Source organism: Meles meles, chromosome 7 (genome assembly GCF_922984935.1).
Source record: "Meles meles chromosome 7, mMelMel3.1 paternal haplotype, whole genome shotgun sequence".
NCBI lineage: Eukaryota > Metazoa > Chordata > Mammalia > Carnivora > Mustelidae > Meles > Meles meles.
In genome coordinates this window covers 35,149,602-35,166,316 of record NC_060072.1, presented here as the reverse complement: position 1 = coordinate 35,166,316, position 16,715 = coordinate 35,149,602, and positions in this window count along the sequence as shown.

The following is a 16,715-nucleotide window of genomic DNA, read 5'->3' as shown; positions in this document are numbered from 1 at the left end:
TTTTAAAAACTAAATCATTCAATGCCCTAAAGAACTGCATTTTTTTTTTTTAATATTTTATTTATTTATCAGAGAGAGAGGTCACAAGTAGGCAGAGAGGCAGGCAGAGAGAGAGGGAGAAACAGGCTCCTCACTGAGCAGAGAGCCCGATGCGGGGCTCGATCCCAGGACCCCGAGATCATGACCTGAGCCGAAGGCAGAGGCTTAAACCACTGAGCCACCCAGGCGCCCCAAGAACTGCATTTTTAACACAATTTGATATGTCTCTTTTAGAGAAGATATAGTATAAATCTCACTTAAAGGAAAATAATTGCTGATTTTGTATATTACATTTTTTTAAACATGAATCTCTTTTTATAGAAAAGTTTTAAGATTTAACATAAGCAATTAATGTAGTACTTTAACAATTTCTAAACATATATAGAGCTGTCATTTTATAGTATGAGATTTGTATTATAAAATAATCTGAATTACTGTATTATAATTAGGAATTTAGTTTTTTTTTTTATGCTTGCTGGTGAATAACTTGGTCAGTTGTTTATGATAAATACGTATTGAAAGATCTGAAAGATTCTGAGTTTCCCCACTTCTTACCCCTAAGGTGCAAAGCATAGGAATAGTACCTGTCTTTGCCTAAATTTTCCTCAAAGAAAATCTTAAGAAAATATGATCTCCAAACAAAAGTGCAGGACATGGTCAATTGAAATGAGAAAGGTTGAAAAACCAACACAAGAATCTTATATGGATTTGACCAATACTATAAACAACTGGTGTTTTATCTCATGAGAATCTTCTGGGAGGCTTTATGCAATTTATCTCATAAATATCCATCTGAGAGACCAAAACAAGAATATATTCATAATACTCTTCATTCTGCATTGGCCAAGGGTGGCTCCATGGGTTTTGATTACTGCCTATTTCTGATTTGAACATAAGTGAATATTGGGCAAATTCTCATGTCTGTTCCTGCCACAGTTATAGGGAAACTCCAGAGAAGGAAGGAGGGTATATAGATTGCTTAGGGTGAGTAATATCCAATTATGTCAGTATGAAGCTGGTGAAAGTCATTATAAAACTATTGCTGGTGCAGTGGTTGGGAAATAAGATGGGACCAAGAAGATTTTGAAATAATTATGAGTTACTCTAAAGCACTCTAAGATATATTTTTTTAGATTTCAGTCTTATTGTGCTGCTCAAAAGACAACAAAGACTGGCATAAATTTGAATCTTTTCAATTAAACTTGAATGTTTCTCAACTACCTTCCCACCACTTTCATAATTTCTTCCAGTGTTGACATTTTATGGCATAATGTAACTGAATTTAGTTGATGTTGTTATTGCATATACATCTTTTTATCTTGCAAATGCTTTTTCAATTAGGTCTCTAAAAGAAAATTTCACATAAAAAATAGTGAATATAACATTGCCATTTAGTAGATTTACAAAACACTGGCTGCCTATACAATCCTCTTGCTGTAATTTTGGGTATGATAGCTCTAATTCTTTGCTATTGAAGTGCTTTTAAAAATTATATGATGTTTGTTTCACTAATATTGAAATTCTCTGAGTTTTCTTATTGATCTTGGCCTACTACTGAGTCTTAAATTTCTTCTTCCATGTTTTGAGCATCATCATATCAGATATTTTGAAGGGCAGCTGCTTTTCCAAGCATGGAATCAGGAGGTTCAAGATCCAAAATAAGGTTCCTACACCTGTGAGTCATCAAGACTAAAATGGTGATATAAAGATAATTATTATGAATAGACTTCTATTTAGCTTTTGGAAGCCTTGTATATATTTTTTAAACAGCAGAATCTATTGGCAAGTTGTGAGGTTGGCTCTCTTAAACTCTGTTTGGCTGGCTTTGGGACAATTTGTCAAACCACATGGTCTGATCATTCAGAGGTTAGCTCGAATGACTCCTGTCTTTCTAAGTAAATTTTTGGTTTGGAATTCTTTAATTATCTTTCCTTAGTATTATTCAGAGAAGTTTTAAGACCATAATTTAATAAAAAAATAATATGTTTTAAATCTCATTTACTTTTGTATTATGAAATTATGTATAGCTGAAATGAAAACTGACATCTTTAATGACTTTTTGTTTCAATTCTCTAATAAATACTCAAACCACTGTAACAGATTGTGATTTTTCTTTATCCCATAATTTCCCCAAGACTATTTATTCCATGTGAAGAATTTACATTGCTTCAAAAGCATATTCTGAAATCCTAATGCAATAAGTGGTCGTGAGGAGAAACGTGAATCAAATAAGTTTCTAACCAGGAAAATTATGCCTAGAAATATAAACTTTTCACCTGATTAGTCTAAAGTAAGAGTTAAACATAGGCGCAATAACATCTCACCATTTTCCTTAGCTGTAAATCTCCCACATGATGATGTAATCACAGCAGTTATAATAATACCTTTCATATACTTCATTATAATACTTTATAATTACAAATAGCTTTCACTTTCTTAATTGCCTTTAAGAACAACAAAAAAAATTAAGATTAATGTTATGCACATTTTATAGAAGAAAACTATGTCTTGGGCTATATGACAGTCATATGGCTGACAAGTTGTATATAGGAACATTCTTTCCTAAATGAAGAAAATGAGTAAATATGAAAACAAAATTCAATAAATAACCATCTTAATGGATTGATTAATAGTAATAATAATAGTAATAGAATTATTAGAATGTACTGAGTTTGAAGTTAATGTCTACACTTTTAGTTTTTAAGTATATGTGATTTAATGTCACATACCAAAAGCAAACAACCAAAAAAAAAAAAAAAGCAAATAAGACAAATCAAAATAAATTGTTGATAATATGAAAATACAAGTCAGAGACTGAGAGAAAAAAGACTTAAAAATTGCAAATCACCTATCCTATCTGACATAGGATTTATATCTAGAATATGTAATAAACTCTCAAAATTCAACAATAAAATAACAAAATAAAAAACAAAAAGCAAAGGACAAAATATCTAAAGAATATTAACGAAAAAGATATATAGGAACATATCCACATCCTTGCTAACACTTGCTGTTTCTTTTTAATTTTAAATGAGTATGTGACTGGGGCGCCTGGGTGGCTCAGTGGGTTAAAGCCTCTGCCTTTGGCTCGGGTCATGTTCCCAGGGTCCTGGGATGGAGCCCCACATCAAGCCCTGCATCGGGCCCTCTGCTCAGCGGGGAGCCTGCTTCCTCCTCTCTCTCTGCCTGCCTCTCTGCCTACTTGTGATCTCTTTCAAATAAATAAAATAAAAAATCTTAAAAAAAAAATTAAAAATGAGTATGTGACTTACAAACTATATTAAGAAAAACCTCAAAGGAGAGATACTATTTTTCTTTTGCCTGGATTATTATTTTTTATATTCTTCATTTTTTCTTGTGGATCTGATTTCCATCTATTTTTATTTTCATAAATCTTGATTAACTTCTTTAAACATTTTATAGTGCTGGTAGGATGGAAATGAATTCTATAGTTAACTTCTATTTGTTAACTTCTATTTGAAAATACCATTATTTTTGTTAGATATAGAATTCTGTGATGACAGTCTCATTTTGTCACTTAAAGATACTGCTTCACTCTCTCTAGGCTTCCATCATTGTGATAAGAAGCCAGCCATTGATCAAATCATTGTTACACTGAATATGTCATTATCTGTTAGCTGATTTCAAGAATTTGAGTCTTTGATTTTCAAGTGTTTGACTATAGTTTTGGAAAGTTTCCTCTAGCATTTATTTGGCTTATTTGCTGAACATCATGTATTCGTATATCTTTTTTTCAGACTTACAATTTTGGCTATTTCATTCAATTTTGTTTTGTTTTGTTTTGTTTTGATCTCTCTCAATTTTCCTGGTATTTCACTTACATATATATTGGACTATTTCATACTATGTAGCAATTTGATGAGGATCTTTTTTTTCCCCTTCCATTATCTTTTCCCTGTATTACTTATCCAGTTAATTTCTGTTGTTGTCTTTTGTAGTTCACTTAGTTATTATTTTTCATTGGTCGTCAAGTCTATTCAGTGATTTTTTTTCTTCCAGATATTATATTTTACACTTCCAGCCAGAATTTTTATATTTTTTAATCATTTTTCTTTCTCCAGAGATTTCCCATTTTTCATTCATCTAGTGGACATTTTTTGTTTTTACATGATTGAGGATAGGAATAATAGCTGCTTAAAAATATTTCTTAGAGTATATCGTCTATCTCAAGTTCAGACTTTTTTATTTTCTTTTCTCTTGGGGATTTGTTCTATATTGTTGGTTATTCATACATCAGGTGGTTTGGGATTATATCTTGGACATTACAGTTATGATTATTAAGTTTTATAGCTTTGGGGTTCTATCTGTGATGGTTATTGTTTCCTTTGTAAACCAGGGGGTTTCTTTGCCTGTGCTTTAACTGCAAACTCTTATTTCACAAATTGGCAGCTTCAGTGTCAGTTCAGATCTTCTTTAGGTGAGTTACTCTGAGTTGGTTTCATAGCTTTGAGGTCAGTAAGAAATGTCAGTGAATAATTGGGTTATCCCTTCTCTGGTTCTTTTCTTTCTGGGATTTGCCCTCTCATGTTGGTGATAGTCTTCTACCAACAAGTTTTCTGGTTCCCTCAACCAGAAACACTGTAGTTTTTCCATCAGTGCTGCGGCTGACGCGGAGCTGCAGTCAGGAGCTGCATCTATGAGATGTAGTTAGTCTCAGGCGAAAAGTCACAGAAATGGGGAACGCTTCTTATTCTTTGTCTTCTCTAAGCATAGCCTATTCTTTAGAGTTGATATGCTTCTGTTCATATCTGGTGATTTCATGTTGTTTTCTAACATGCTGAAGTTTTATAGTTGTTTCTGTGGTGAAAGTTCTCCATTTAAGTCTCTGGTTGTAGCAAAATGAGAAGTCAGAAGTTAAGACATGCTTTCTTTTAAAAAAAAGAAGTCATAGAAATTTTGTATTTATTTAATAAAAATGAATATATAATGTAAAATTTCTTCAGTTTTCAAAAATAAAAGAATACTCTTTCAGGTTAGTAAGATATTATTTAGTATAGTATTTGTTAAAAAATCGCTGGGATATACTGCTATAGTTAGATATTGAACTATATCCATAGTCCTTAAAGGTATACATTAGTTCCTAGAATGATAGAAGCGTTTTATATTATGCTTTAAGCCAAATACAGAGAAAGAAAAACACCAAAGAGTGATCACATAGTACTGTCCAAGATCATTAAATACTTATAAAATTTTTTTAAAGATTTTATTTATTTATTTGAGAGCAAGCAAGAGTAAGAGCTATCACAGAGGGAGAGGGAGAAGAAGATTCCCCGCTGAGCAGGGAACCTGGTATGGGGTTTCATCCCAGGACGCTGAGATTACCTGCGCCCAAGGAAGAACCTCAACTGACTGAGCCACCCAGGAGCCCCAATACTTAAACAATTTTTAAGAACGTATCTGTAGGGTTTTTGGTTTGTAACTACCATTCAACCTAGAAAAATACCGATCTCATCAAGAGAGAACATGAATTGTTTAAATCTTGAAATAAGTTACAACACTCTACATATCAGTAGTGAACAGTTCCAGAAATGTCTAGCAATTGTTTTTATTATTAAAAGAGACAAGTATTCTCTTATGTTCAAAAAGCCATTTTTGCAGACATTTTGACCTTCATGATACCAATTTCCTTCTACTTTGACTGACTTTCCATACATTACTTTCAAAATTATATAGCACTAAATAGGCATTGCATAAATATCTTTGTGTGTAGGTATATAAGAGTATGAAAGACATGACATTTTTCAAGCCCTCTATAGCTAAGTTCAAATTCAGTTTAAAAATCAAAGATATAGTCATAACTTCCAAAGACCCTTTATGCTATTTATAGTACTTCTTGTTATAACATGAATTCTCTGACTAAATTTTTAAGAATTTCTATATCATTATGACTAAATTCCTTTCTTCTTCTTCTCTTCCTTCCTCCTCCTCTTCCTCCTCCTCCTCCTTCTTCCCTCCTTCTCTTCCTCCTCCTCCTCCTTCTTCTTCTTAACAGATAAATATAAATCTAAAATCACAAAGCTTACTTCTCTGGCAAACCATAAAAGAGGGGAAAAGGAACCTGTCATAAGTTACTATAAATGTAGAACATTTGTTTAAGAAGTTTTAGGATTATTATTTTTAATGGAAGAAATTATATGCATATCTCTAAGAAGTATGGTTATATGTTAACATTAAGATTGATTTGGGGGGGCACCTGGGTGGCTCAGAGGGTTAAGCCTCTGCCTTCAACTCAGGTCATGATCTCGGGGTCCTGGGATCAAGCCCCATGTCGGGCTCTCTGCTCAGCAGGGAGCCTGCTTCCCCCTCTCTCTGCCTGCCTCTCTGCCTACTTGTGATCTCTCTCTCTCTGTCAAATGAATAAATAAAATCTTAAAAAAAAGAAAGATTGATTTTGGGTGAAAAAATGTTTTTGAAATTGCAATAATTCAGTTAACCAATTGTAATTTTTGTTCATTACAAGAGCCTATCTTCCTCAGTGCTGTATTTTCCAAAATAAAAAATTCAAATTCCTCAAATTTACTTGAAAGCATTAGTTATATTAGTGTGTTACATATACAGCCCCATGGATTTACCAATAAGACTCTTTATTTACTTATTTATTTTTTTAGAGAGAGAGTGCATGCACATATTTGGGGGTGGGGGAGGCAGAAGGAAAAGGAGAGAGAGAATCTTAAGCACGCTCTGTGCCCAGTGTGGAGCCTGATGTGGGGCTCAAACTTATGACCCTGAGACCATGACCTGGGCTGAAATCAAGAGTCAGATGCTTAAGTAACTGAGCCACCTGGGTACCCCAAGACTCTTAATCTCCCTTATATAGTTTTTGTGTAAATTTGAGCAGTGCTTAATACTATTGAACAAGGCCATTTTGAGAATAAGCTGTGATAAATGTAGGGGAAAGCACTTTGAAAATGAAAGCACTAGACAAATGTTGGTAATTATACAACTTTATAATCATCTTTTTCCTTAATTAGAACCACCGAGCTTTTAACTGGAGTAGTCTTCTCAGTGACCTTGAGAAGGTCACAACTGTTTCTCACTACTGTTTCTCAGACTACATTATTCCACTTTTCACCATGTGCAGTACATTTTTTTCTCCCACCAATAATCCAAGTTCTACCAATTTTAGGAGTAAAAGCTTAAACTATTATTTCTCAGCAAGTGTTCCAGTCTACTTTTGTATTTTGCTGTCGGTTCTATTCATTTTGACCTTGAGCAAAGACCACAACATAATTTAATCATATCATAGAGCTCCTTTCGGAAGTTACCTTTACCACCCAAAAGTAATCTTGTGCATATCTAGAGAGTTTGTTACATACTGCAGATTTATTTTAATTGAGAAATATTTTATAATGATCAGGCTACTTTTAAATTACATTTAAGCAAACAAAGTACTGTTAACAGCTTAAGTGAGGATACACTGTCTTATCAATCAATATAGATTTGTTTAAATTCTCCAAGAATTCAATTTATATTTTATCTTGGGGATGTACATATATTGCATAAATAATATTTTCATGAAAAAGAAAATTTTATTAGTAGTAAATTCCAGTGACAGACATATCTCTTTAACAAACTGGAATAAAATTGTATTCTTATGAACATTTGAGTTAGCATTTCTTTTCAAATTAATACAAAGTCTAGATTTGGATATATTTTAAGTTTAAGTAAGATTGTCTTGTTTGTTGACGTTCTCTCCTATAACCTATTGCTGTTAACATTGGAAAAATCATGCTCTTAAGGCATCTAGAAAAGAAACAAAAAATAAACAAAACCAACCAATCAACCACCCAAAAAAGCTCAGAAAGTTGGAAGTACAGTAAAATTTTACAAGTAAAGTAAGTTGCCAATCATTACAAGTTTAAAAATAATTAAAGCAAATCCATTTAAATTCAGAAGATTTAAATACAGTTACACAAGTATTTTATTAATTTTGTTTTCATTAGAAGGAATATTTTAACATAATAGAATTATCTAATGAGATTTTTTTCATTTTTGAAACAATGAATTTCACATCCCTGACATTAAAACAGTTACACAATTAAGCAAATATGAATTGATTCTCAATCAGTTATTGTGGAAGGATTCCTTAGTGTGATATCTATACTCAAGAAAACATATTTCTTTCTTTTTTTTGTTTGAAAACATTTTACTATTTTGATTTTTATTGATTTTTATTTATTTATTTTTAGTTTCACATTTTTATTTAAATTCCAGTTAGTTAACATAGACTGTAATATTAGTTTCAGGAGTAGAATTTAGTTATTTATCACTTACATACAATACCTAGTGCTCAGCCCAACAAATAGCTTCCTTGATACCTATCACCATTTTAACCCACCACCCCTCCTCCCCTCTAGCAACCTTCAGTTTGTTCTCTATAGTTAAGAGTCTGTTTTATGGTTTGCCTCTCTCATTTTTGCCTCCCTTTGTTCATCTGTTATGTTTCTTGGATTCCACATACAACTGACATCGTATATTTTTGTTTCTCTGACTTACTTATTTCTCTTAGCATTATACTCTCTAGCTCTATCTGTGTCCTTGCAAATGGCAAGATTTTATTCTTTTTGATGGCTAAGTAATATTCTATTGTGTGTGTGTGTGTGTGTGTGTGTGTGTGTGTGCGCGCGCGCGCACGTGTGTGTATATATATAGTGTATATGTGTATATTGCATAGGATAAAAGAGTAATAACAGTGGCGAGTAAGATTAATAACCCATCCAGATGTCCTCATTTGCAAAAGCTACATAATTTTGAGATCTACATGGTATAGTCAAATGTTGATTTTTGAAGAAATTGAAATCTACAATATCTCAAGGAGCCAATTAGATGTGATTTTGGCACCAAAACATAGAAGATGTTTTGATATTCATTGAAAACTCAAGGGAAGCATTTTATGTTCTTGAAGAACAGAGGCAAGATACAACTATGTGTTTATCAGTAGAGAACCAGAACCTTCACTAGGTCAATTTTTATAGTCAAGGACAAGTGTTAGCACTTACTTCAGAGTGCTTATAATGTTTTTTCCATAGCTAGTAAAATGTAAACCAACTGTCTCTTACTACTTAAAATCACCATAAACGTACTGGATATGAAACTGAGAAATCCCTTGTGCCAAAATCTCAAACACTAACTACATAATAAACTCCCTAAAGAGACACATAAAATAAATAAATACATAAAATATAATGTCACTTAGTAATCTTCCTTTGGCTAATTAGGCACCTTGAAGAGCAGGAAACAGCTGTCATTTGATGAAGGATGATTACAACTGATGTCTTTGTCAAATCAGTAATACTATATTACGAATACACACACAATTTAAATCCATAAAGACAATTGAAGATCATATACAAATATCCTCATTTTGCAAATCAGGAAATGAGGCCCAAACAATAGATGCTACCAAAGCACAAATAACTACTTAATAGTTGAATATTTGACTCATAATCTGTAACTCTTGCCTCCAAGTTCCAGGATTACAATATAGTATTTGTCTGTTTTACATGTTTTATTATATCCATATATCTTAAAGTGTGTATATATGTTTTACAGACATTTGAAGTACCTCTAAATTAATAAAATTGCCATTTTGAAATATACAAAGCATTTATTAAAATGTACTGATCCAGGGGCGCCTGGGTGGCTCAGTGGATAAGCCTCTGCCTTTGGCTCAGGTCATGATCTCAGGGTCTTGGGATCGAGCCCCACATTGGGCTCTCTGCTCAGTGGGGAGCCTGTTTCTCCCTCTCTCTCTGCCTTCCTCTCTGCCTACTTGTGACCTTTCTCTCTGTCAAATAAATAAATAAAATTTAAAAAAAAATGTACTGATCTGTGTTATTATAGTTTATGCTGATATTTCATTAAACTTGTTATAAAAGTGACTAAAACCAGAAACAACCAATTTAATTAAAACCATTTCCCATTAACTAAAATCTGATGAATACCATATCATGTAGATTAGCAAGTCCAACCTAATTAGTGATTTATGTCGTGTTTCATGAAATTCATGTTTGTGAAACATGAGTGTTTCCAAATATGCTAAGTAATTTGAAAATAAAGCAAAAATTAATACAAAGTCATTTTAATTCACTTTAGTGAATTCAGTATTCAATAACTCCTCGAAGATTCATTTATAAGACTATTTCATGGGACGCCTGGGTGGCTCAGTGGGTTAAGGCCTCTGCCTTCGGCTCAGGTCATGATCCCAGGGTCCTGGGATCAAGCCCGCATCGGGCTCTCTGCTCAGCTGGGAGCCTGGTTCTTCCTCTCTCTCTCTCTGCCTATTTGTGGTCTCTCTCTGTCAAGTAGAGAAATAAAATATTTAAAAAAAAAGACTATTTCTTAATAGGCCTTATATTTTAGAGAAGTTTTAGATTTACTGAAAAATCAAACATACATGTACAGGAATTCCTATGTCACCTCTTTACCAGCATGTACGTTATTCTATTACTAACTTACTGTATTACTGTAGTTACAATTGATGAAACAATATTGATACATAATTATGAAATTTCAAAGTTTACAGTAGTTTATTCCTTATGTTTTACAATTTTATGACGTTACAAATACATAATTTCATTTATCCACATTATAGAATCATAAAGAATAATTTCACTGACCTAAAACAGCGCTGTGCTCTACCTATTTATCCTTTCCTTTTTCCCCTGAAACAAGGTCAACTGTTGATTGTTTTACTGGAACTCTTCCAATATGTCGTACATGAAATTATACACAATGAGCCTTTTGAGGTTGCCTTCTTTTAATAAGCAAGATAGAATTAAGGATCTTATTGTCTTTTGGGATTTAATATCTCATTTACTTTTACTTTTTTTTTCTTGAAAGATTTTATTTCTTCCTTTGACATAGATTTGACTGTGGCAGGGTTTGGGGAAGGGGGGGGGGAGGTTTGTATGCTCGTCTCCATGACTGTCTAAGATCCCCTTTTCCCCCTCTTTCTTATTTCTATCAGTGTAAAACTAAAATACAGTGAAATGTGCCAAACATGCATTACATGGCATACATAGTAGAGGAGAGCAAGCAGAAGGAACAGTGATCCGAAAGACAGAATGCTGGGAAGCAGTCAAGCTGAAGAGTAGTCAGAAAAACTTATGAAAGAAATGAAATATGATTGGAGAATTCAGTGACACCATCAAGTGTAGTAGCATTTGCATTACAGGGAAGGGATTCCTATAGGAGAAGAGAGAGGGAAAGAGACTGAAGAGTTATTTGGATAAGTAATAGCTGAAAACTGTCCTGAAGCTGGGGAAGGAAACACAAGTCCAGATCCAGGAGGCACAAAGGGCCCCCAACAAAATCTTGCCAAGGCAGTCCCCCACAAAATGCCTAGTCATCCAAATGGCCAAAAGGGGGCCAGCAAAATATATAGCTGTATTTCAAAGTTAGGATACAGAATTCTGTATTAGCTTTCTAGGGCCGCTATGCCAATGTACCACAAACTGGATGGCCCAGAAGAACAGAAGTGTATTCTCTCACAGTTCTGGAAGTAATTCCAAAGTCAAGGCATCAGCTGGGCCATTCTTTCTCTGACATATGCAAGGGAGAACTCCTTCCTCTCCTCGCTTCTGGTGAAGGCCATCTACCCTTAGACGTGCTGGGTTGGCAACTGCTTTACTCCAATCACTGCCTCTATTGTCACGTGGCTTATGGATTCAGACCCTACCCTACTGACCTCATCTTAACTTGGCCATACCTGCAAATGCCCTATTTCCAAGTAAGGTCACATTCTACAGGTAAGATGGGTTTGGACTTCAGCGTCTATTTTGTGTGTGGTGGGTGTGTGGGGGACACAATTCTACTTGCAAGAACAATTAATCACGCTCAGTGCATAGTGACGGTTCAAAATATTTTTGAAAAATGGAAAAAAAAAAACGGTCTACGGGGGAAGTATTGTTGCTACTTAACAGTACCTAGTTTATATAGTTTAAACGGATCAACAACAGGTACAGGGAAACATGACACGGCGAAGCAACACAATCATTTATCAGTAACGAACCACCTAAAAATGGCAACCTGTTAGTTGCCTGAAAAGGAAATCAAAATAATAAAGGAACTTCAGCGAAATTCAAGAGAACACAGACAACTCAATAAACAGGGAAACAATGCATGAGCAAAACGAGAAGTTCAGTAAATGGAAGACATTTCAAATGATAAATAAATAAATAAACAAAACAAGCAAACAAAGAAACACACAAACAAAGGATACAACAAATTCTGGATCTAAAGAATCCAGTTAAGGAAATTAATATATATATATATTATATATATTATATGTATTATATAATATATGTACATATAAAACAGTAAACTTCAACAGCAGGCAAAAGGGTGGGTCTCCAAAACTGAAGATAGATCTCTTGATATTAGCCAGTCAGAGGAGAAGAAAGGAGAAGGTAAAAGAGTGGGTCCCGGTTCAAGATGGCAACATCGGACACTCCTGAAATCACCTCCTCCCAGGACACACTGAATCTGCAGCTACCTAGGGAACAATTACCTCTGATAGAAATCCAAACTAGCGGAGCTTGCAGTATACCTCAGATAAGTAAGAAAAACCCATTTTGAGACAGTTAGGAGAGGCTGAGACACACACACTCAGGAGGAAATGTTAACTCCCAACGTCATCGTGAGCAGGGAAAGATTTGAACCCCACATCCGGGTCCCCACCTTTTAAGACTCCCATTTGAGAGACAACCCTCCATGAACATCTAGCTCTGAAAGCCAATGTGGAGTGTGTCCATAACAACATTATGCTATAGGGAACGAAGGAACACATCTTCTAGGGAGATGGGGGAGTAGGAGGATGCTAAGCACACCGTGTCCCATGGGTCCATCTACACAGCACCCACAACAGAGTCAATAACCCGGGAAATTACCCCCAAACTGGCAGAACAGACTCTCTACAGCGAAATGTCCAAAAGAGGCTAGATCAAGAGAGCAGAAAGGTCAGAGATGCCCTCAGGATCGAATGGGACCTGTCCAACTGTGCTTGGGAGGGAGAGATGCCATGGCTGAAGAGGGGAGAGAAAAACAGACGGTCACACGAGGTATTCCAGGCATGGGGAACCCAGACACGAAGACAAAGCCCCATCACATTTGGCTCTGCAAACCAGAGGGGCCAAATTCTGTGAGTTCTTACACTCTGCAGGGTTTAGGACCTGGCACTTTAGGAATCAGCAGGCTCAGCTCTGGGAGAGCCAGGAGGATGAGAGGAAACTGAGTCCTGAGTGCCTGCCGCCCTTCAAGGGACAATCGAATAAACAGCCCTCAGTAGTAAAGCAGAGAAGCAGTGGTTTGAAAAACGACGGAGGTGTACAGGAGGGAGATTTGTGGACTAATCCCAGAGCATGCGCTGGAGGGGATTGTTGGGCGACTTCTCCAGGAACAAAGGAGCTGACTAGGGCCAGTTCCCATCCCTGCCCACCAGCCGAGGTACCCAGACGCCTGTGGGAACCAGCTCAGTACACTTAACCCAGCTGGCTAACTTCTGCTAACTCGCCCCCCTTCAAACCCAGTGTGGGCCGAGGAGGAGTTTTGGGTGGCTGCAGCTTACCTCCCCAAGTGGACCCTGCTGGTACCGCTTATCCTGCACTCCTACTCGCCTGCAAATTCATCCTCTCCAGCCCTGCAAAAGCATCTACAGGTCCCCTCCCAAAACAGATCTGCACAACCTTGTTAGCACTAGGAGTCCTTGGTTCCTCCTGCGGAATGGCCTGGCCAGAGCCCCTCCGAAACAGGGCCTGACGGTGTTGAAGCAACCGTGACAGGGGCCAGTCCGGCACTCTAAAGTGACTCCTGACCTACGGAAATGAGAAGATAACCACACGTATGAAAGAACTCTAACTGTAGCAGTGGGCTGGAAGTCCATAGCTCGTCAGACAGCAGGACCCTCCCAACAATGAAAGCTTTTCAGGGAACAACACAAGAGAACTGCCCTACAGTGTGGTGCTACGGCCTCTTTGGCCAATGCTGGGTCTGGCTCACCTCGAGCCCAACGGAGCCCCACAATGGCCCACGAACCACACGGGCCCACACCCAAGAGAAGCACTGCATGTGACTTGACTGAAGGCAAATGCAGCTCAGCCCCAACAGTATTGCTCTCATAACACAAGGTAGAGACAGCCTTGAAGTGACACGAGGACAGCCTTCATGAACAGGGAGCACTGCACTGCAGAGCCTCTCAGGAACTCCTTTCTATACGGTCAAAACGTTCAAGAACAGGAGAGCTAGCTGACTTTCCTAAAGCATGGAAACAAAGAGAGTTAGAGAAAACAAACACACAGAGGAATGTATCCCAAAAGAAAGAACAGGACACCATCCCATCAAGAGAGCGAAATAAAGCAGAGATAAGCAATAGGCCTGCTAGAGAAATTAAAGCAATGGTCAAAACCTCACCGGATTTGAGAAAAGAGTGGAGGACGTAAGACCCTCAACCAAGAGGTAGAAAACAACAACCAAAGATGAAGATCTTCATAGCTGACATACGTTAGATGGTTAAGTCTCCTACGGTTCTTCTCCTTCTCTAACGACTTCCCATTCTGTTTTTCCCTCCCATTCCGTATGCTCCCTGCCCTGTTTTACATATGAGTGAAACCATGTGATACTTGTCTTTCTCTGATTGACGTATTTCACTTCGCAAAATACCCGCTAGTTCCCTCCATGTTGATATAAACGCTAAGCATTCATCCTTCCTCAAGGCTAAGAAGTATTGCATTGTGTGTGTAGGGGTGTGTGTGTGTGTGCGCGTGTGCGTGTGTGCGTGTGCGTGTGTGTACACACACCACATCTTCTTGATCCGTATATCCATCCGTGAGTGGATATCTTGGCTCTTTCCACAGTCGGGCTACTGGGGACATTTCTGCTATGAACCTTGGAGGGCAGGTGTCCCTTTGGATCGCTACATTTGTATCTTTGGGGTAAATACCTAGGGTCATAGGGAAGCTTTCTTTTGTTGCTGGCGAGGCAGTGGGTGGGGGGATGGGTAATGGGGTGGTAGCCTTTAAGGAGGGCATGTGATGGGATGAGCTCTGGGTATTCTATGCAACTGATAAGGTATTGAGCACTACAACTGACACCAGTGATCTGCTCTAAGTTGGCTAACTGAAATTAAACGATAAAACTGCATACTTCGGGGAGGGGCCTTTGTGTATGACTTGTCAATGTTGGCAAAACAAAACCAAGAAAATACTGCTGTTAATAATTAAAAGTCTTTATTGCGACATTACATATATTTGTAAATTATAATTCAATATTATAGAGAGAATAAATAAAAACAGTCCCCACAGATAAGACTACTGTATATAGCATTGGCAGTATAACAACCTGAGAAATATAAGGCATCAGACTAAAAGATAATTAGCTTCTAAGGAAAGTAGGTCTTTTGGTACTACTGAAAGAAAGTCCAAACTTCTGTGAAGACAAAGAAAGTCCCATAGTTCTGAGTGTGGTTCCAGGACATGCAAGAGTGTTTAGACGTGGGGGAGTCAACCATGAAGGAGATGCGTGCTGTGTCTCGCAAGTGAAGATGGAAGAACTCAGTCCGGGAGGACGAACCTCACATCCACTGGCCACCATGATCCGCAGATAGAAGTTGACATGGAGGAACAAAGCCTGGCAGGTGGGGGGCCGGAGTGGAGGGGAGGCAACAGCACCACTTCAAGCCCCAGGCCCACTCCCAGGCCAAGGAGCAGCAGGGCTTGGCTCTTGGTCTCCAAGCAGGTTCGAAAAAGCACCTTGGGGTTTAGCCAACGCCATCACGTCTCGTAGGGCCTGCAGGTCTTTGAGCATCTCCATCATCTGCTCTTCTTGCTGTGATCTCTTGGCTCTCTCTTCCTCCAGGTCTCGACACAGAGAATTGAGTTCCTTCCTCAGCATCACGTTGGTTGTCTTCCCCTTTCTGTAAGAGTCTGCAAGGCTGGGTATACCGAATGACACTTTCTCTAGTTTGGCCTTCTCTGGAGATGATTCAACGGCTGCATGCTCCTTCTCAGCTACAAAAACCTTGTCAATGAGGTGGCATTTCTCCTCGATCCCTGCAGCCAGGGCTTCTGCCAGCTGCTTCTCACGTTTTTCGTAGCAGTGACTTCTAACAGACTGGACAAGTCGGAGTAGAAAGAGTAGGCCCACCAAGAAGCCAATGACAGGCGGACACAGCAGTGTCTCCCACTGGAGGTGGTGGAACACCAGTCTAGGACTCGAGTCACTTGGCAGCAGCTTCGCCATCATCTCATCCAACTTCCCAAGGATCAGCCCAAAGCCAGGCTCCAGAGAGCCTGGCAGCTCCTCCATGGTACTGCTCGACCACAGGACAAGTGCTGGTCACCGTGGATCCAGTAGTCACAACACACCCTCAACATTCCGCCTGGAACCCACCCAGCAACTGGCATTCTCATGTAGTCAGATATATGGCAGGATTTGGGGAAGGGGGGCGGGGGGAGGTTTGTATGCTCGTCTCCATGACTGTCTAAGATCCCCTTTTCCCCCTCTTTCTTATTTCTATCAGTGTAAAACTAAAATACAGTGAAATGTGCCAAACATGCATTACATGGCATACATAGTAGAGGAGAGCAAGCAGAAGGAACAGTGATCCGAAAGACAGAATGCTGGGAAGCAGTCAAGCTGAAGAGTAGTCAGAAAAACTT